A 23005-nucleotide genomic window follows, 5' to 3' on the forward strand; every position below is an offset into this window, starting at 1 on the left:
TGTTCAGAGTCAAGAAGGCTCCCGACCCAAAACGTCAGCTGTCCATTTCCTACCACAGACGTCGCCAGACCTATTGAATTACTCCAGCATTTTGTATTTTGCTCAAAATTCCAGCATCTGCAGTTCCTTGTGTCTCCATTGCCCTGACAGGGGACTTGGATGAGAATCGTGTGCCGATCTGAATTTGACCCCTCACACACACACACCTAGGCACGCACACACACACGCACACCCATGTGCACACTCAGACACATACGATCATGCACATACACACCCAAGCACACATACACACACATGAACTCCGTGCACATGTGTGTCGCAGTACACACATACACATACATGTACACACACATACATACACACACACAGTTGCAGAAGGGGTTAACATCAGGGCTTATTTCCTCCGCCAGAGTGCCCTGACCTTGGTGCAGCATGTGGAGTGGGTGCTTGGCATTCTCACAGTGCAGCTGTGGCCCTCTCACACTGCAGCACCGGCCCTGTGGGTGGGGGATATAAAGAGCAGCAGGGAGCAGCACACCCACCCCCGCCACTCTACACGGACAAAGGTGAGTCTCCATCACCCGTCTCTGCGAGCAGCAGCCCTGACTCGGGCACAAATTTATCTTACTCACTGTATTTTAATAGTCGTGATTGTTTCCATTTCTATTGATTCCTCTGGCTGCTCGTTCCAGTTACGGACTACCCTCCTAGTGAAAAAGTTGCCACTGATGTCCCTCTTAAATCTCTCCCCTCTCTTCTTAAAAAAGCCTGTGCCCTCTAGTTTTAGAATCCTCTATCATGGGGAAAAGATTGTGAACTATCGTGGGGAAAAGACCGTGAACTTTATCCATTTCCCCTCACGATCTTGTACATCTCAATAAGTTTTGTTTAGTTTAGTTTGGTTCATTATTATCATGTGTGTCGAAGTACAGTGAAAAGCTTCTTGCTGTGTGCTCTCCAGTCAAAGAAAATACTGTATATCATTACAATCAAGACGTCCACAGTGTGCAGATGCAGGATAAAGGTTAAGAGGGACGTGGGCCAAACACGGGCAGGCGGGACTAGCTGAGATGGAACATCTTGGTTGGCATGGACGAGTTGGGCCGAAGGGCCTGGTTGCATACTGTCTGACTGTGACTAAACATCTCCATTTCTCCTTCAGATGTTGATGCTGTGGATTCCTGTCGCTCTCCTTCTCTCCACGATATGTGGTAAGAGAGCAGGAGACATTGAGGAAGGGTCTCGACCTGAAACGTCTCCCATTCCTTCCCTCCAGAGATGCTGCCTGTCCCGCTGAGTTACTCCAGCATTTTGTGTCCATCGTACCTGAAGGCTTGCTTCCTTCACTGTTTAAGCTGAGCAATACATTCGCGTGATTTGCGTTCCTGGAAAGCAGTGGGCATTGCGACTTTCCACATCGCAAACCCTTTTATCCCGTTGTGCCCCTTGTTATCAGGGGAGGTGTGTGACTTTGGGACAATTATCTTTCTTTTTTTTAAACCAAAAATAATTTTAATCAATTATTTACAGAAATGATATGTACAATACAAACAAACCCACGACCCTAAAACAAAGTAAAACAAATATTCTTAAATACTGAATATTAAATAACTATTTTACACTCTTGTTAAGGACACATTCTACTCCCCTTGGTGCCCATCGGTCCCGGAAGTCCCCCAGGGCGCCCATGGACAGCGCATAGTCCCTTTCTAAAACCAGCCGGGCATGGACATAATCCCGGAAATGGGACAGACAGCCGGCTCTCAGCAGTAATGTCCCGCTGGTATGCGGTCTATAGGCATCGGAAATCTGATTATACTGTGGGCAGAAGAAGAATTTATATTTTATTGAACTAGAAATGGATGTTACATTGTGTAGGCAGGAACTGCAGACGCTGGTTTAAATCGAAGGTAGACACAAAATGCTGGAGTAACTCAGCGGGTCGGGCAGCATCTCTGGAGAGAAGGAATGGCTGACGTTTCAGGTCTGATGTAACATTTTTTTGTCCGATTAAGCACGGTGGCACGGTGGCGCAGCGGTAGAGTTGCTGCCTTACAGCGAATGCAGAGCCGGAGACTCAGGTTCGATCCTAACTACGGTCTGTACGGAGTTTGTACGTTCTCCCCGTGACCTGCGTGGGTTTTCTCCCCTGCGTGGGTTTTCTCCGAGATCTTCGGACACTCCCACACTCCAAAGACTTACAGGTTAATTGGCAAATGTAATAGCCCCGCGCTGTATCTCTAAATCTAAATATCATTGTACAATCCATAGAAGAGTAAAAGACAAAGTGCTAGAGGAACTCAGTGGGTCAAGCAGCATCTGTGGAGGAAATGGACAGACGACGTTTCGGATCAGGACCTCTCCTCAGACTAAGCCGAGATGCAGTCTGTCCACTCCCACCAAACATGCTGCCTGACCCAATGAGATCTCCGGCATTTTGTGTTTAGCTCAAGATTTCAGCATCTGCAGTTCCTTATCATGTAGTCACAGCACAGAAACGGGCCCTTCGGCCCAACTCGTCCATGCTAACTGAGATGCCCCATCTGAGCAGGCGGGAGAATGGGTGAGAGGGAAAGATAGATCTGCCATAAGTGTATGGCAGACTAGACTCGATGGGCCGAATGGACGTATTCTGCTCAAATGACCTATGAACGTATGGGTGGAGAATGAGGAACTGCAGATGCTGGAATCCGGAGCAAAACAAAGTGCTGGAGTAACTCAGCGGGTCAGGCAGGCAGCGTCTGTGGGAAATATGGATAGGTAAGGTTTGGGTTGGGACCAGCCGCTGAGTTGCTCCAGCCCTCAGGAGTTGCTCCGGAGGCGGTGGCCGTGTGCTGGCATGGGGACGTTTCCTCTCACACCACACATTCAGTCGGGTCTTTCCTCCCTCCCGGCAGCTGAAAAGGAGCCCATATGTTTCCAGAGGCTGGGTTGCTTCACGGTGAGTTACCCGTGGACCGGCACACACGAGAGACCCACGGCCAGGGCCCCCTGGAGCCCCCAGGCGATCGCCGCCCGCTTCCTTCTCTACACCAGGCTCAACCCCGACAACTTCCAGGTAACACTCCCCCCCCCCCCCGGACAGCGGGGGAGAGGGAGAAGGACAGGGTCCGGGGAACGGGGTGGGCGTGGGGTACAGTCCGATCTCTGTCCCCTAGGAGGGCGGGACACGGGGTCGCCAGGGGCGGCGGGACATTCGTGCGCGGATCCCATCCCATCCCATCCCCTCCCCTCCCATCCCATCCCACCCCATCCCATCCCATCCCATCTCATCCCATCCCACCCCATCCCATCCCATCCCATCTCCTCCCCTCCCACCCCACACCATCCCATCCCATCCCATCCCATCCCACCCCATCCCATCTCATCCCCTCCCATCCCCTCCCATCCCATCCCATCCCACCCCATCCCATCCCATCCCACCCCACCCCATCCCATCCCATCTCATCCCATCCCACCCCACCCCATCCCACCCCACCCCACCCCATCCCACCCCACCCCATCCCATCCCACCCCATCCCATCCCATCCCATCCCATCCCACCCCACCCCATCCCATCTCATCCCATCCCCTCCCATCTCATCCCATCCCACCCCACCCCATCCCACCTCGCAACCCCGCCGCCGACCCTTCACCGCCGATGCATTTAAATCCATCCCTTCTCCCCCCAGCCGCACCTTCCTCCAAGCTGTGTGGTGGTTCGACAAGACAGCTCAGAGTCATACAGCCCTTCAGCCTAACGTGCCCATGCCGACCAACGTGCCCCATCTACACCACTCCCATCTGCCTGCTGTTTGGCCCATACCATATCCTCCTAAACCTTTCCCATTCATATACTTGTCCAAATGTATTTTAAATATAGTTTACAGTACTTGCCACAACTACCTCCTGTGGCAGCTCTTTCCACACACCCACCACCCGCTGTGTGAACAGGTTGCCCCTCATGTCCCTGTTAGGCGGCACAGTGGCGCAGCGGTGGAGTTGTGGCCTTTCCAGCGCCAGAGACCCGGGTTCGATCCTGACTACGAGTGCTGTTTGTACAGAGTTTGGACTTTCCCTCTGGTGACAATAATAATACAGACCACTGCGCTCCCGGACCCGGCACCCTCCTCGGCTCAGCCGGCCGACCCAGGTAGCAACAGCGGTACCGGCCGGGCATTTGATTCGTGTTCTCCACGCAGGAACTCAGCGGGATCAGCCCACAGACAGTCGCCGACTCAAACTTCAACACCCAGCAAAAGACTGTCCTGGTGATCCACGGGTACTTGGAAAATGGCGACTCGCAATGGACTGTGGACCTGTGCAAGGTGTGAGCTCAGTGCAAGGTGTGAGCTGTGAATCTGTGCAAGGTGTGAGCTGTGAATCTGTGCAAGGTGTGAGCTGTGAATCTGTGCAAGATGTGAGCTCAGTGCAAGGTGTGAGCTCAGTGCAAGGTGTGAACTGTGGATCTGTGCGAGGTGTGAGCTCAGTGCGAGGTGTGAGCTCAGTGCGAGGTGTGAGCTCAGTGCGAGGTGTGAGCTCAGTGCGAGGTGTGAGCTCAGTGCGAGGTGTGAGCTCAGTCCGAGGTGTGAGCTCAGTCCGAGGTGTGAGCTCAGTCCGAGGTGTGAGCTCAGTGCGAGGTGTGAGCTCAGTGCGAGGTGTTTGCGCAGTCCGAGGTGTGAGCTGTGGATCTGTGCAAGGTGTGAGCTGTGAATCTGTGTGAGGTGTGGATTAGTGCAAGGTGTGATGTGTTGATTAGTGCAGGGTGAGCCGATCTGTGCAAAGTGTGGACTAGTGTAAGGTGTGAGCTGTGGGTCAGTGCAAGGTGTGAGCTGTGAGTCTGTACACTTTGTGAGCTGTGGATTAGTGCAAGATTTGAGGAGTGGATTAGTGCAAAGAGTGGATTAGTGCAAGGTGTCAGCCTTGAGTCTGTGTGTGGTGTGCAGTGCAAAGTGTGAGCTGTGGATTTGTGCAAGGTGTGAGCTGTGGGTCAGTGCACATGGGAGGGAAAGGGTTAGAGCTGGATTGCTAGCATGGAAAAGCTGGGCTGAATGGTTGACTCGTATACTATCAGTTCAATGCCATTGTGTGACACTAGCAGTGGTGTCCCAGTGATGGTGAGGCTCTGACTGAACCTGTGCTTCTCACTCCTCTCCCCACAGTCGATTCTACAAGCGCATGACGTTAACTGTGTGGGGGTCGACTGGCGAGGGGGCTCCCAGTGTGTGTTCAGCCAGGCTGCCCAGAATGTCCGCGTGGTGGGAGCGGAGATCGCCTACTTCCTTGAGGCACTGCAGGCAAGTGATTCACTGCCCATCACTGCTCACAGTAAACACCCCAGAGAGCAGGGTGTGGGGTGTAATGGGACAGGGACAGGCTGCCTGTAGAATAGTGTGGGTGTAATGGAATGGGGACAGTGTGGGGTGTAATGGGACAGGAACAGCATGGGGTATAATAGGATATATCAGTGTCTGTACAACGGTGCAGAGTGTAATGGGACTGGGACAGTGCCTGTACAATGGTGCAGAGTGTAATGGGACTGGGACAGTGCCTGTACAATGGTGCAGAGTGTAATGGGACTGGGACAGTGCCTGTACAATGGTGCAGAGTGTAATGGGACTGGGACAGTGCCTGTACAACGGTGCAGAGTGTAATGGGACTGGGACAGTGCCTGTACAACAATGCGGAGTGTAACAGGACAGGAATGGTGTAGGGTGTAACAGGATGAGACACTGCCTGTCCAACAGTGTGGGGTGTAACGGGACAGGGACTGTACCTGTACAACAGTTGGGGTGTAATGGGACAGGGAGTATCTGCCTGTACACAGTTGGGCTGTAAAAGAACAGGAACAGTCTGTCGGTATTACAATGTGGGACGTAATGGGGGCAGGGACAGTGCCTGTACGTGAGAGTGGGGTGTAATAGGGCAGACAGTGCCTGTACGTGAGAGTGGGGTGTAATAGGGCAGACAGTGCCTGTACGTGAGAGTGGGGTGTAATAGGGCAGACAGTGCCTGTACAACAGTGTGTGGAGCGGTCACATGAGAGTACCAGAAGCAGTTTGTTCCTCATCGTGTCCTGTTCTGTTTCAGATAACCAGCCTCTACAGTGTGTGTCAGAACTGTCCAGTTCCCCTGTAAAGTGATCAATCCCAAATCCTAGCTCAGCCTTTATCTTTCTCAGTCACACACTCTCGTCTCTCCTGACAGTGTGCGTTAGTTAGGCTGCTGACCTGGGTTAGTACCAGCTCACCAAAGCTGTTGTCCTTGTGTGTCCCAGAGTAACTACAACTACACCGTGTCAGACGTGAACCTGGTGGGGCACGGACTGGGTGCCCATGCGGCCGGGGAGGCAGGCCGGAGGAAGGTGGGCATCGCCCGCATTACAGGTACGATCTCTCCCCCCCCCCCCCCCCCCCCACCCCCACCCCCTCGGGAATCAGGAGGGTCAGAGTCTGGGTGGGAGATGGAGAGTGGACTTCCTGGACATCTGTAAGTCTGCACAGGGGGTGGGAGAGGTCACCCCGGATTGGTCACGGAGATGATCATACACAGGTTTAGTTCATGAATTCATAGTTAGGAGCTGAAATAGGCCATTCAGCCCATTGAGTCTGCTCTGCCATTCAGTCATGGCTAATCTATTTTTCCCTCTCAACCCCATTCTCCTGCCTTCTCCCCATAACCTTTGACATCCTTACTAATCAAGAATTTGTCGATCTCTGCCTTGAAAATACTCAATGTCCTGGCCTCCACAGCCGTCTGCAACAATTAATTCCGATGTTCCAGAGAAAACAACCCAAGTCTGTTCAACCCCTCCCTGTAGCTAATAGCATCTAATCCAGGCATCGTTCTGGTAAACCTCCTCTGCACCCTCTCCAGAGCCACCACATCCTTACAGTAATGGGGTGACCAGAACTGCACACAATACTCCAAATGCAGCCAAACCAAAGTCCTATAAAGCTGCATCATGACTTCTTGACTTACACTCAATGCCCTGAAGCCAAGCATGACATGTGCCTTATTGCATTATTCTATCAATTGGTAAGCTTGATAGAGTGGTAAAGGGATATTGTAAGTGGTTGAGTGGTAAATAATTGTTGTACACAAGCTAAGGGCCTGGTCTCTGGGATTGTGTTTGTGGCATTAAGTGGTGATGCTGCTAGGGCAGTCCGTGGTTAGACTCATGGCTGGAGTTTTGGGACACCAGACTGATGCCGAGATTACTCCGCAGGGCTGGATCCCGTCGCCCCTTATTTCCAGAACACCCCCCTTGAGGTTCGCCTGGATCCCACCGACGCCCTGTTCGTTGATGTGATTCACACAGACGGTTCCGTGAAGTCCCCCAAAAAAGGTTGGTGCCGTTAGTGAACTGCACACCGTCACACATCAGGGAGCGGCGGACAGTCGGGGAGCACAGGACCGGTCACAATGTGGGAGCTGTGTCAGCAGAAATGTAGGCAGAGAGAGGATGTGTGTGAGAGAGAGAGACAGAGAGGGAGACTGAGAGGGAGACTGAGAGGGAGATGGAGACAGAGAGGGAGACAAAGAGGGAGACAGAGACGGAGAGGGAGACAGAGTGTGTGAAAGAGAGTGATAGAATTAGTGTGTAGGAGAGAGAGAGGGAGAAAGTGTGAGCTTGAGAGAAAGTGTGTGAGAGTAAGTGCGAGACAGAGAGAAAGAGAGTGTGAGAGAAAGAGAGAGAGTGAGAGAAAGTGTGGGAGAGAAAGTATGAGAGACAGAGATAAAGTGTGGGAGAGAATGTGTGTGAGCGAGAAATAGAGTGAGAGAGAGAAAGTATGTGTGAGAAAGAGAGAGATAGTGTGTGGGAGTGTAAGAAACAGAGGGAAAGTAAGTGTGAGAGGGAGAGAGAGTATGGAGGAGAGCAAAGAAAATGGGTGAAACGGTGAAAAATGGGAAATATATTGAGAGAGGTATGAAGGGGAGAGAGGAAACGCGAGAGTGAGAAGAGTGGTAGATTGGGGACAGGTTGATGGACAACCAGAGAGAGAGAGAGAGAGAGAGAGAGAGGTGGGTTAAGGGGGGGGGGGGGTGGGTTAAGGGGGGGGGGGTGGGTTAAGGGGGGGGGGTGTGTGGGGCAGATATTGCCTTTGCTTGGGCCCGGATGACTGCCTTCCTCTGTCACAGCGTATGGGATGACCTTCCCTTGTGGGCACGTGGACTTCTACCCGAATGGTGGTGAGAACATGCCGGGTTGCTCCAAGAACATGCTCTCCGCCATCCTGGACATAGACGGGATCTGGGAAGGTGAATGCCGGGCGACGAGTCGCTGGGACACGGTGGGGAGTTAAGGTGGTGGGTGGGGGGGGGGGGGGGGGGGGGGGGGGGTTGTAGGGGGGTCTGGAGATGGGTGGGGTGGGGGGTGGAGTCCAGGTGTTATTCCATGGGATGGGGTCCACTGGTGTCACATCATAGCTTTTGTCTGGAGAGGTTCCAGCAGAAGCACCGGGTTCTCCACTAGCAAGTCCACCCATGTACAAAGAACATTATAAGTTCCGTGTCCAGAATGTATCTGCAGAGGATGGATACAAAAAAACTGGAGTAACTCAGCAGGGCTGGCAACATCTGTGGAAAATACACGCTTCGGCTTAAAGCAGCATCTGCAGTTCCTTCTTGCACAATGTATCTACAGAGAAGTCCATTATCGTATCTTTTCGGGGTTGCAGTTGCCCAGAGCAGGCGGCACTGTGTTTTGCGATTTCTGCAGGAACACGGACCCTTTACGTAAAGCACATGGCACACCGCTCGTTACAAACGGCTCCCTCTCCAGTACCTCATGTGGGTGGGTTACATGTGTGTAAAAGAATCACAGAGGTGTACAGCACAGAAACAGACCCTTTGGCCCACCATGTCCATGTTGACTGAGTAGGCATACTGGACCATATCACCCATGTCATTTCCTATCCATATATTTGTCCAAATGTCTTTTAAAAGTCTTGTATCCACTTCTATAGCTTCCTCTGGCAGTTCATTCCAGACACAGATTACCCTCTGTGTGGAAAAAGTGGCCTCTTAAATCTCTCCCCCCTCACCTTAAGGCTGTACCCTCTAGTTTTAGAATTCTCCCAGCTGGGGAAAAGACGTGAAAAGTGAGCATTCCCTTTATCCATGCCCCGCATAGTCTTGTACAGCTCAATAAGTTAGCCCCTCAGCCTCCTACACTGCAAAGGAGAAAGGTCCATAATTTTATCCAACCTCTCCCAGTAACTCAAGCCCGCAAGCCCAGGTAACGTCCAGGTGAATCCCCTCTGCACCGTTTCCAACTTAATGACATCCTTCCTGCAGCTGGGTGAAATGAATTACACACAGTACTCCAATCGTATCAGAGATAGACATATTCTTGAGTGTCAAGGGTTATGGGGAGAAGGCAGGAAAATGCAACTAGGAGGCAGAGATCAGCCATGATTGAATGGCGGAGTGGACTTGATGGGCCGGATGGCCTAATTCTACTCCTACAACTTGTGAAGTGTGGTCTCACCAATGACTTGTACAGCTGCATCATTATGTCCCAACTTTTATGAGTTGAGTGAGTTTAGTTTATTGTCACATATTCCAAGATACAATGAAAAGCTTTTGTTGAGTGCTAACCAGCCAGCAGGAAGACTATACATGATTACAATCGAGCTATTCACTGTGAACAGATACAGTATAAAGGGAATAATGTGAGTAACGATTAGTTCAAGGTAAAGCCAGTGAAGCCCGATCAAAGATAGTCCAATAGTCCCCAATGAGGTAGATAGTAGTTTCGTACTTACACACTTCCCAATGAATGCAAGTGTTACCACCCTGTCCAGCCGACTCACCACAGTCAGGGAATCATGTACCCGTACTACCAGACCTCTCTGTTCTACGACACTCTCCAGGGCTTGACTGTTCACTGTGTAAGTCCTGCCCTGGTTTGACACACCGAGGTGCACCACCTCACTTGTCAGAATTACCCCTTCTCTTTAATATTAGCTGCAATATTCAGAGAGTCACACAGGGCACCGTTCCCTCACAAGTCTCTCCCATATCTGCGATGTCTCCTCGTTGATGTAGGCCTCTGTTGAACATCTATGAAGCAACGTTGGTTTTGCTCCCCACAGGCACGATGAATTTTCTCCACTGCAACCATCTGCGAGCTGTTAAGTATTTCACCGAGAGCGTTGGGTCACCGGACGGTTTTGTGGCCTTTCCGTGCGCCAGTGAGAAGAAGTATCAGGCAGTAAGTACAGAAGGAAAGTACTTTCACTCACAGTCACCCCACCGCAGTAACCAGGTCAACAGCTCAGAGTTAGACAGTCCACCACAGTAACCAGGTCAACAGCACAGAGTTAGACAGTCCACCACAGTAACCAGGTCAACAGCTCAGAGATAGTCCACCACAGTAACCAGGTCAACAGCACAGAGTTAGACAGTCCACCACAGTAACCAGGTCAACAGCACAGAGATAGACAGTCCACCACAGTAACCAGGTCAACAGCACAGAGTTAGACAGTCCACCACAGTAACCAGGTCAACAGCACAGAGTTAGACAGTCCACCACAGTAACCAGGTCAACAGCCCAGAGATAGACAGTCCACCACAGTAACCAGGTCAACAGCACAGAGTTAGACAGTCCACCACAGTAACCAGGGCAACAGCCCAGAGATAGTCCACCACAGTAACCAGTTCAACAGCACAGAGTTAGACAGTCCACCACAGTAACCAGGTCAACAGCACAGTACTAGTCAACCCACCGTGGTAACCAGGTTAACAACCCAGTACGAGTCATCTCGCCCTAATCCTACCTTGGCCATGCACACTATGGACCACTTTTTGCACTACCAGGACTTGTTTTCTAATTGTGTTTTGCACTAACATCTTTTTTGTACAGTCTTCTTCTTTTCACTGTCTTGTAGAATGTATCTATAATTGATGTTTTTGTGTGTCTGAGTTCATGTTGCCCATGATGCTGCTGCAGGTGAGAGTTTCATTACACCTGTACCTCACTGTACTTGTGCGTATGACAATGAACTTGACCTGACATATACCCCACACATGTACAGGCGTACACGTTTACTTACACATACACACACCTGCACACACCACATGCACATTCACACATGCACAGGCACACAACAAAGGTAGACACATTTAAGAATTTGCAGCTTTCTCTTCCTGATACATGGAATATCTAATGGACAGTTTCCCAATCATTCAGCGCTGGGCACGTTTCAGCCCGCAGTCCTTCTCACCCCCACAAGGTGGTGCCTGTGAGCTGTCTGGCTCTGCAGTACAAGAGCAGGTTCTCACTCCCTGCACCTCTCCCCATCTCTCTCCCCACCTTACTCTCCGGACCTCTCCCCATCTCTCTCCCTGCTCATCTCCCCACCTTACTCCCCGAACCTCTCCCCGCAATGCTCACCACCCGGCAGGTAAGGCTTTAGGGGGAGGTTTTGGGATATTCAGTGACAGGCAGCAGACAAAGTAACACACTGGAATAACAAGCCTGGGCCATTGAAACGCCAGTGCGTAGGCTGGAGGATGCCTAATGTTGTTCCTTTATTTAAGAAGAGCAGCTGGGATCCCCCAGGTAACTGAAGGCCAGCGAGGCTTTATCAATGGTAGGGGAATTACTGGGAGAATCCTCAGGGATAGGATTAAAAGGCTATATAATTAAATTATCCCCATATCCCCACTATCTGGAGACAGGACAGTACTATGGCCACATTCCAGTAGGAAGGCAGATATACTGAGTGTGGCTTGTGAGGGAAATTCCACCTCTCTAATCTGACTGAGTTTGCTGAGGAGGTTCATTTATTCATAAGAAGACACAACGTGCTGGAGTAACTCAGTGGGTCAGGCAGTACCTCCGGAAAAAAAGAATAAGTGACGTTTTGAGTCGGAACCCTTCTTCCTGGTGTTTGGGTTGGAAGGGATCCATTCTCAACCCCTGTAACCTTTGACACCCTGGCTAACCAAGAACCTGCCCATCTCCTCTTTAAAAATGCCCAATGACTTGGCCTGCACTGCCATCTGCGGCAATGAATTCCACAGACTCACCACCCTCTGACCAAAGAAATTCCTCCTCGTCTTCTTTTTAAAGGTACATCCTTTTATTTTGAGGCAACAAAATAGATTGATGAAGGTAGGGTGGTCGCTGTTGCCCGTGTGGACTTTAGTAAGGCATTTGACAAGGTCCCACATGGCAGGCTGCTCAAGAGGGCAACATGGTGTCCAAGGAGTGCTGGCTAATTGGGTCCAAAACTGGCTTGGTGATCGGAGCAGAGGGTGGTGGTAGAGGATGCTTTTCTGAATGGAAGACTTTAACCAGTGGAGTACCATAGGGCTCGGTGCTGGGACCCTTGTGATACATTTAATAAATTGAATGCAGGGAGGTTGGGCTGGTAGGTGAATGGATGACGTGGAAGCGGGTGTTGTGGATAGTGCTGATGGATGTCCATGGCTTCAGCAGCGTACAGATCAGATGGGAAAGTTGGGCAGAGTGTTGGCAGAGGGAGTTTGATCCTGACAAGTGTGAGGTCATGCAATTCGAGAAAGTCAGATATGGTGCAGGACATGCGTGGTAAATGGGTACGACACACCTGGTAAATGCTAGGGCACAGTGGAAAGTTGATGAACAGAGGGAGCTTGGGGTGCAAGTCCACAGTTCTCTGAAAGTGACAACACATGCTGTTAGGGTGCTGACTTTCTAACGTTGGGATGTGATGCAAACGTTGGGATGCGATGTTGGCAACTTTGCAAAACTCAGTGAAGAAGGCTGTCAAAGGACAGAGCAGGATACAGACCGGGTAGAGATGGGGGGGGGGGGGGGGGGCAGAGAAATATAAGTTGGAGTTTAATCTGAGCAAGTGTGAGGTGTTGCACTTTGGCAGGTCAAATGTGAAGTGGAAGTCTACAGTTAATGGCATGTCCCTTTAACAGCATGGGGTCCTCCTGGCCTCCTATTGGTATTTGGGATTGTTCTCTGCAACAGGGGACATGTTACGGGGAGGGAGAGTCACGTGTTCTCTGCACCAGGGAACATGTTAACGGGGAGGGTGTGTCATGTGTTCTCTGCACCAGGGGACATGTTATGGGGAGGGTGTGTCACGTGTTCTCTGCACCAGGAAACATGTTACGGGGAGGGAGAGTCACGTGTTCTCTGCACCAGGGAACATGTTACGGGGAGGGTGTGTCACGTGTTCTCTGCAACCAGGGAACATGTTACGGGGAGGGTGTGTCATGTGTTCTCTGCACCAGGGGACATGTTACGGGGAGGGTGTGTCGTGGTGCGCCAGTTGTAACCGTGCATGGTGTGTGTTTCAGGGGGAGTGCTTTGCCTGCCAGCGGGAGCCTGCCCCTCCATGGGGTATGACATGGGCATGTATCGCCCGGCACCTTGGGCTTCTGCATCAGACCTTCTACCTGAACACTGGCGAGTCCAGTCCATACGCACGTGAGTCACTCACACCCCCCAACCCATAACCACCACCATCCAATCACCCCATATACAATTACCCCATGTAATCATCCCCATCCAATTACCCTGTCTAATATACTGCATCCAATACCTCATCCAATCCCAACCCAAACATCTTCTCGCCTACACTCTTCCCCAGCCCTTCTCCTCTCCCCACACTCCCTCTCCCCCACCAGTCTCCCTCTCCCCACCAGTCCCCCCTCTCCCCACCAGTCTCCCCTCTCCCCACACACCCCCTTCTCCCCACACCACCCCCTTCTCCCCACACACCCCCTTCTCCCCACACACCCCCTTCTCCCCACACTCTCCCCTCTCCCACACTCTCCCACATCCCTGCTCCCCACCCCTTCCCCTCTCCCCACCCCACACCCTCCCTCCACACCCTCCCCCTCTTCCCACTCCTCTCCCCAACCCTCTCCCCACCCCATCCCCTTTCCTCACACCACCCCCTCTTTCCTCCCCACCCCACCACCTCCCCACCCCCTCTCTCCTCTCCCACCCCACCCTCTCTCCTCCCCACCCCACCCTCTCTCCCCTCCCCACCCCACCCCCTCTCCCCACCCCACCCCACCCCCTCTCCCACCACTCCCTTCTCCCCTCTCCCCAGATCCTTCCTCTTCCCACACCCTCCCACTCCCCACACTCCCCGCTCCCCACACCCCTCCTCCCCACCCCACCCTCTCTCCCTGCACCTCCCTCCCCACACCTCCTCTCCCAACCCCCTCTCCCCACCCCTCTCTCCCCACACTCCCCCTCTCCCCACCCCTCTCTCCCCACCCTCTCTCCCCACCCCTCTCTCCCCACCCCTCTCTCCCCACCCCTCTCTCCCCACACTCCCCCTCTCCCCACCCCTCTCTCCCACGCTCCCCCTCTCCCCACCCCTCTCTCCCCACCCCTCTCTCCCCACCCCTCTCTCCCCACCCCTCTCTCCCACCCCTCTCTCCCCACCCCTCTCTCCCCACCCCTCTCTCCCCACCCCTCTCTCCCCACACTCCCCCTCTCCCCACCCCTCTCTCCCCACACTCCCCCTCTCCCACCCCTCTCTCCCCACACTCCCCCTTTCCCCACCCCCGCTCTCCCCACACTCCCTCTCTCCCCACCCCTCTCTCCCACCCCTCTCTCCCCACCCTCTCTCCCCCACCCCTCTCTCCCCACTCCTCTCTCCCCACCCCTCTCCCCCCCCTCTCCCCACCCCCCTCTCCCCACCCCCCTCTCCCCACCCCCCTCTCCCCACCCCCCTCTCCCCACCCCCCTCTCCCCACCCCTCCCTCCCACCCCCTCTCTCCCCACCCCTCTCTCCCCATGCTCCCCCTCTCCCCACCCCTCTCCCCCACCCCTCTCTCCCCACACTCCCCCTTTCCCCACCCCCCTATCCCCACCCCTCTCTCCCCACCCCTCTCTCCCCACACTCCCCCTCTCCCAACCCTCTCTCCCCACACTCCCCCCTCTCCCCATCCCTCTCTCCCCACACTCCCCCTTTCCCCACCCCTCTCTCCCCACACTCCTCCTTGCCCCACACTCCCCTTCTCCCCACCTCCACTCCCTTCCAGCCCCTCTGCGCTCCCCATGCTGCCCTTGCTCCGCCCCTTCCCCGCGGTGCCTGACCCCGATCTCTCTCTCTCCACAGTCTGGCGTTATAATGTGTCGGTGAAGCTCTCTGGCCCTCACTCGGTGTCGGGTCTCATCAACATTGCACTGTACGGTACCAAGGGCATCACTCGACAGCACCTCCTCACAAAGTAAGCAACAGCCTCGCAACAACTTGATTAAAACCTCACTTCGTTAGCCTGGCTGGCCTTCAGTATAGCATTATGACCTTAATTAATGTGTTCTGACACTTTATTAGATAACTTCTCTTATTATAATACTGCCATTTGTTAAATTGCTGTTAAAACAGAAAGTACGTGCTATGACACCTGGATAAGCGCATGAACCAAGAACATCAAGCCCAATAGCAAAGTAGTATCTAAACTATCTGTACACACTTATGCTATAGGGACAATAACTAAGTTCATATTCAGTAATAAGCTGTCTGCATGTCAACAAACAAAAGCTAGGCATGTAGATGCCAGTATATCATTGGGATTAACAAAGTGGGCACCTCCCTTCACAGGTGTTTCATTGAGTTCGGCCCACGACACTTCGGGAAGGCTCAACAGTTAGTTCTGGCGTCCTAGAACCACCCCCCTCAATACCTTCTCTCACCACCTATGTTACCCGATAGGTACATGGATAGGAAAGGTTTACAGGGAAATGGGCAGGTGCAGGCAAATGAGACTAACTTAGATGATGCGTTTTGGTCGGCCTGGTTTAATTGGACCAAAGGGCCAGTTTAGTTTTACTTTAACGATACAGCATGGAAACAGGCCCTTCGGCCTGCCGAGTCCATGCCGACCAGCGATCACCCGTACACTAGTTCTATCCTTCACACTCGGGACAATTTACAATTTTACCAAAGCCAATTAACCCACAAATCTGTATGTCTGTGATGTGGGATGAAATCCAGAAATGCACAAGTGGTCACAGGGAGAACGTGCAAACTTCACACAGACAGCACCTGAGGTCAGGATCGAACCCGGGTCTCTGGTGCTGTAATGCAGCAACTCTACCACTGCGCGGCTGTGCTGCCCATTTATTTATTTTTATGTGTACCGCGCGAGGTACAGTGAAAAGCTTTTGTTGTGTGCTATTCAAAGAAAAGACTATTGCTGATAACAATCAACCTATCCCCAGTGTACAGATACGAGATAAAGGATACAACATTTAGTGAAAAAGGTGCACATTTAGTGAAAAAGGTGTTTGCGTGTTGTGTGACTCTATGTTTCTATCTGGGCTGCAGTAAGGATGGGTGGACTAACACTGTCTGTGTGGATTCAGGACCAAGCTTCACCCTGGCACCACCTACACCTCCCTTCTGGATATGGAGTTGGACGTTGGAGACGTCACCAAAGTGAAGTTCCTCTGGGACAACAGCATGATCAATGTCTTCCACCCTCAGCTCGGCGCTGAGAGGATCACCCTGGAGCGAGGATGGGACCACGCCAGGTCAGTCGGCAAGCTGCCACGCATGGATCCTATGGGCAGAATGGCCTCGCGCTGCAGGGATGCTGTGATTCACTGACTCGGTTTGATGTTATTAGGGGGTGGTGTGGTATTGGGGGGTGGGGTGGCTGTCTGAATCAGTGTGACTTTTATCGGCACCCTCTGATTCAGTATGTGTGGGGCCGCACTATCAGACAGGAGAGCAAAGGCTTCTACAAGGCTGGTCCCACCAGCTCTAACAACGTGCAGTAATATCGATCATCATCGAATGGGTGTCAGGGGTTATGGGGAGAAGGCAGGAGAATGGGGTTAAGAGGGAAAGACAGATCAGTCATGATTGAATGTCAGAGTAGACTAGATGGGCTGAATAGCCTAATTCTGCTCCTTTCACTTATAAACATATGAACTTATGACATTCAACAATATTAAGCTGGAAAGGGTGCAGAGGAGATTTACGACGATGTTGCCAGGACTTGAGGGCCTGAGCTATCGAGAGAGGTTGGGCAGGCTAGGACTTTATTCCTTGGAGTGCAGTCAGATGTGGGGTGATCTTAGAGAGGTGTATAACCAGATTTTTCGACCCAGAGTTGGGGACTCAAGAACCAGAGGACATAGGTTTAAGTTGAGAGGAGGAAGATTTAATAGGAGGGGCAACTTTTTCACTCGGAGGATGGTGGGTGTATGGAACGAATTGCCAGAGAAGGTAGTTGTGGCAGGTGCTATAACAGCACTTATAAGTCATTTGGACAAGTACATGGATAGGAAAGGTTCACACAGGAAATCCTCCTCCTTCCTCTAGCTTCACAATTTGCAACTCCTCAATCCTTTTGTCTTGCACGTTCTGTCACTTCATCCCTGGCACTTGTCCAATCATCTGCCTATCCAATCATCTGCAGGGGGTTAACCCCCCACACCTGTGTCAGCCTATTCCTGTCATGCTTTGCCCCACCCCACCTTTCTTTCCCCCCAATCTGTGCAATCAGTCTGAAAAAGAGTTCCGACCTGAAACGACACCTACCTACCATGTTCTCCAGAGATGCTGCCTGACCCACTGAGCTACTCCAGCACTTTGTGTCTTCCATGGAAGATCAACGTTGCTGAGGTAAGTGCAGTGTTCAAGAGCCTGATGGTTGCTGGGAAGAAGCTGTTCTTGAACTGGTGTATAAAATCATGAGGGGAATAGAGACAGTGAATGCACAGGCTTTTTCCCCAGAGTAGAGAGATTAAGAACTGGAGGACATAAGTTTAAGTTGAGAGGGGAGAGATTTAACAGCAACTTGAGGGGTAACCTTTTAACACAAACGGTGGTGAATGTATGGAACAAGCTGCCAGAGGAGGTAGTTGAGGAAGATACTATCGCAGCGTTTAAGAAGTACTTAGACAGGTGCATGGATAGGATAGGTTTAGAGGAATGTGGGCCAAACACAGGCAGGTGGCACTAGTGTAGATGGGCATGTTGGTCGGCATGGGCAATTTGGGCCGAATGGCCTGTTTCCATGCTGTGTGACTCAATGGGGAAAAAAGGATAATTTGGAACTCACACAATATCTTAACTCTGAAACAAACAGATTTCTCTCTCCCCTGACGGCATAAAGGACAAGTGTAGGCAGGTGGCTGGGTATAACAAAGGGGTCAGTTATCATCTTGCTGAGTGTGGGGAAGATTTGAGGGGATGAATGGCTTCATGTGGTCTTCAGGGGTAGGGGTGGGTTTGCATATTCTGGCGGCTGGGGGTAAAGGTGGGGTAAACTACACACCAGGTTGTTTTCTGAACACCAGTCCATGTGAATTTTCAAATCTTTGCTTTGCCCCTTGCAGGTTCCATTTCTGTGGGAAGGATATGGTTGCTGAGGATACCCTTCAAACTCTGATGCCCTGCGCCCAGTAGACAGCTATGAGAGTTACAGTTCAGCCCATCACAGCTGCTGGTGACAGACCAAAAAAGCAGCTGGAATTGACAGATTCGATCCTAACCCTGCAACAAACCAGACCTGGACACATTGGAAAATTACCTGAAAGCAGACACTCTCCTGTGGAAGAGAGGGTCAGACAGGGAGGGCCATTTAATAGCTGCCAAGGGGATAGATCAGAGCAACTGAGTCAAGAGACCCATTCCACGACACAGGGAGACCACTCCTCAATCCACAAAACAACTCTCAGTTTGTATCTGATCTACAGACCACTGTAATAAAGGCTGTTTGCTCATGTCTCATCTCATCGTCTTGATTTGTGGTGATGAAGGCTTTTAGCATACTGCCTTCCCTTTTCCAACTTTCTTCTCCATCCCCCACCACCCCCCACCCCTGCCACAAAGAGTCTGAAGAAGGATCTTGATCCGAAATGTCATCTATCTGAGTTCTCCAGAGATGCTGACTGACCCGTTGAGTTAGTCCCGCACTTTGTGTTCTTTTGAATATTAACCAGCATCTGGAGCTTCTTGTTTCTACCAAGGGAATTATGTGGGATGTGTAGGAAGGAACTGAAGGTGCTGGTTTACAACGAAGATAGACACAAAATGCTGGAGTAACTCAGCAGATCAGGCAGCATCTCTGGAGAGAAGGAGTAGATGACCTTTCCCATCGAGATCCTTCTTCAGACTGAGAGTCAAGGGAAAGGGAAACTAAAGGGATACGTAATGGCACCGAGCCGGCACAGAAGCCAGATACAGAGGAGGAATCACAGAGGGGGAGCAGCAAGTGAGGGGACATTAGGTTACATCTCCACAGCTCTCTCACACTCATAGGGCAGGGTCGGCATAGGCAAGCCAGCGGAAAGGTTTCCCTGTAACAATCTGCCACACATTTCCACTACAGGCAGAGTATGGGTTCGATAAATAGTGACGCTCCCTTTACACTGTCCCAACACAAACTTGACTTGAAGCTCTTGATCATCTGCATACCGTTGACCCTAGTACCAAGGGCGGTGCAGCGGGTGGAGCTGCTGCCTCACAGCACCAGAGACCCAGGTTCAATCCTGACCTTCGTTTCTGCCTGTGTGGAGTTTGCGCGTTCTCCCTGTGACCATATGGGTTTCCTCCAGGGTGCTCCAGTTTCCTCCCAAATCCTAAAGACGTTTAGGTTTGTAGTTAGTTGGCTTGCGTAACTTGCCCATGTGTGTAGGCAGAGGATGAGAAAGTGGAATCACGTAGTTCTACTAGTGAACGGGTGATGGATAATTAGCGTGAACTTGGTGGCTTGAACGGCCTGTTTCCATGCTGTATCTCTAAACTAAACTGATGCTGTTTGGGGTGTCTGCACTCCTCATTACCTGGTCAATAACTAACTCCTTTGCCTTACTGACCATTTCAAGCAGCCAGAGGTGGTGGTTGAGGCAGGTACAATAACACCATTTAACAGACATTTGGATGTGCATGGGTGGGTAAGGTTTAGAGAGATATGGGCCAAACAAGGGCAAATGAGACTAGTGTAGATGGGGCATCTTGGTCAGAATGGACTGGTTGGGCCGAAGGGCCTGTTTCTGTGCTGTGTGACTATGACTCTTTCACACTAAATTCCCAGCTGAGGTGTGTATGTCAGAGAGATTGACAGTGATCAAGGAAGCAAAAGAAATTCAGTGGATGGGAATGTTTTATTTGTCAGGGGTGAGACAAATTGAGCCCCAGATAAGCAGTTTTGTTTATTGATCATCTCAGTTTTCACCGTGACTGATGTGAAAAATTGTCAAGTCTCTAATTGACATTGAACTCTTATTCCCCATGCAGTGAGTGGCAGTCGGTAAGTCTGAGAGACTGTGACAAGAACGACAGGAGAATGTTAAAGAGAAAGATCGTTTACAGAGAGAGAGTGAGAGAGAGAGCGAGCAAGAAGGAGAGGGAGAAGGAGAGGAGAGGGAGGAGAGGAGAGAGAATGGGAGTGCAAGAGAGAGAGACAGAATCAAGAGTCAAGAGTGTTCAATTGTCATATGTACTGGCAACTGGACTATGAAATTCTTCCTTGCAGCTTTACAGGCCCATTATATCAATACACACAGATAAATTGCAATGATCAATAATACAATAAAAGGACGCAAAGTGCAGGAGTAGCTCAGTGGGTCAGGCAGCATCTCTAGAGAACATGAGTACAACAAGGGGCGGCTTGGTGGCGCGGCGGTCCAGAGACCTGGGTTCGATCCTGACTACGGGTGATGTCCATAAGAAGTTAGTACATTCCCACTGTGACCATGTAGGTTTTCTCCATAGGCTCTGGTTTCCTCCCACACTCGAAAGACGTACAGGTTTGTAGGTTAATTGGCTTCAGTAAATTGTTAATTATCCCTGGTGTACAGGATCAAAGTAGTGTACGGGATGATCGCTGGTCGGCACGGACTCGGTGGGCCAAAGGGCCTGTTTCCACACTGTAATTCTAAAATCTAAAGTCTACAAGGTGACATTTCGGGTCGGTATCCTACATCGGCAGCCTGAAGAAGGGTCCCAACCCGAAACATTACCTATCCATGTTCTCCAGAGAGGCTATCTAAACCAACATTTCCAGTTCCTTGTTTCTACAATAATACAATAAATTAATAACTGTAATACTCGGTACTCAGACCATATTAGTGCAAAACCAAAGTCTGTAGTGCAAACAGAACAAAGTCCATATAAGGTCACAGTTGCTGAGGTTAGTGTTGTGCAGTATTCAAGAGCTTGATGGTTGCCGGGAAGCTGTTCTTAAACCTGGAGGTCACGGTTTTCAGGCACCTGTATCTTTTTCCCGGTGGTTGCAGTGAGATGAGAACGTGGCCAGGGTGGTGTGGCTCTTTAACGATGCTGACTGCCTTTTTGAGGCAGCACCTCCTGTAAATCCCTTCAATAGCGGGGATGTCAGTACCTGTGATGGACCGGGTAGTGTCCACCACTCTCTGTACTCTCCTTCATTCTTGGGGGTTCGAGTTGCCAAACGAGGCCGTGATGCAACCAGTCAGCGTGAGAGGCAGAAAGGGAGATGATGAGAGTAAATAGGAGCAGATAGGGAGTGAGAGAGAGAGAGAAAGAACGAGGCTGAGAGTGGGAGGGGAAAGACTAGGGGCTCCACTAACCGGCTACAAGCTGATGCCCAGTCCTCCCCCTGGACAGTTGAGTTAGACACAGGGTGCGGTGTCCTGAGCACCAACACCATCTCTCACCCAGAGACCACAGCCCCAGGGCCTCGACCAAGGTTGTCATCCTGGGTTGTGTGTCTGTTCTCTGTGAATGAAGCTACCTGATATTCTCTCTATAAATACCTCTGCCTCAGACTAATTGTCTCCCTGATGAAGCGGTTAGCGAGCTTTCTAAGTTGCCAGCTGACACTAAGTAGGACTCGTGAACTATTCATCCTAAGGTTGGTGTCGGACAGGACTGGTGGAGGGTGGGGGAGTTGGCAACACATTTACAGTCATAGAATCACTGCGCTGTACAGCAAAGAAACAGGCCCTTCAGCCCATCTTGTCCATGCTGACCAAGTTGGCCTTCTGGGCTAGTCCCATTTGCCTGCACTTGGCCCACAGCTTTCTAAACCCAGCCTATCCATATAGCTGTCCAAATGTCTTTTAAACATTGTAATGGTATTTACTTCTATAACTTCCTCTGGCAGCTCATTCCTCATTCCAGACACGGACTACCCTCTGTGTGAAAAAGTTGCCCCCGAGGTCCCCCTTAAATCTCTCCCCTCTCACCTTAAGTCTGTGCTCTCTAGTTTTACAATCCTCTACCCTGGGGAAAAGACTGTGAGTGGAGTGTTCACTTTTTCCATGCCCCGCACAATCTTGTACACCTCAATAAGGTCACCGCTTAGCCTCCTACGCTCCAAATAAAAATGTCCCAGCCTATCAAACCTCCCCCTGTAATTCAAGCACGCAAGCCCAGGTAACATCCTGGTGAGTTTCTTCTGCTTTCTTCCCAACGTAATGACTTTTACCCAGGGTAGGGGGAATCAAAAACAAGAGAACACATGTGTAAGGTGAGAGGGAGAAGGTTATATACAAACTTGAGGGGCAACTCTTTCACAGAGGGTGATGGGTTTATAGAACAAGCTTCCAGACGAGGTAGTTATGGCACATATTCAAACAACATTTAAATTAGTCTGGAGTTAGGTGATACAGCATGGGAATAGGGCCTTTGTCCCACTGAGTCTATGAAGACCATCGATCACCCATTCACACTAGTTCTATGTTACCCCACTTACTCGTCCACTCTCTACACATTAGGGGCAATTTACAGAGACCAACTAACCTACAAATCTGCACGTCATTGGGATGTGGGAAGAAACTGGAGCACCCAGTGGAAACCCATGTGGTCACATGGAAAATGTTGCAAACCACACAGTCGGGATGGAACCCGGGTATCTGGCGCCGTGAGGCAGCAGCTCTACCTAGAATAAACTCAACAAATCCAGTAATGTTTAACAGTAAGTGCTGTATGTTTCATCACAGAATAAAAAACCTGCAAGACTTTGTGCTAACTTTAAGTTTAATATTGTGGGCAATTTCTGGAATAATGAAGTCGATGAAAATGGGCCATTTTTAAACTGAACATTTTTACACGGGCTC

General features: G+C 51.1%; 1 pseudogene; it reads left to right on the top strand.

Moving 5' to 3' along the window:
- Window positions 1-432: 432 nt before the first annotated feature.
- On the top strand, window positions 433-18409 carry LOC144600902 (pancreatic triacylglycerol lipase-like; annotated as a pseudogene).
- The last annotated feature ends 4596 nt before the right edge of the window (window positions 18410-23005 follow it).

The sequence above is a fragment of the Rhinoraja longicauda genome, chromosome 16 (genome assembly GCF_053455715.1).
Source record: "Rhinoraja longicauda isolate Sanriku21f chromosome 16, sRhiLon1.1, whole genome shotgun sequence".
In the NCBI taxonomy this organism is placed as follows: domain Eukaryota; kingdom Metazoa; phylum Chordata; class Chondrichthyes; order Rajiformes; family Arhynchobatidae; genus Rhinoraja; species Rhinoraja longicauda.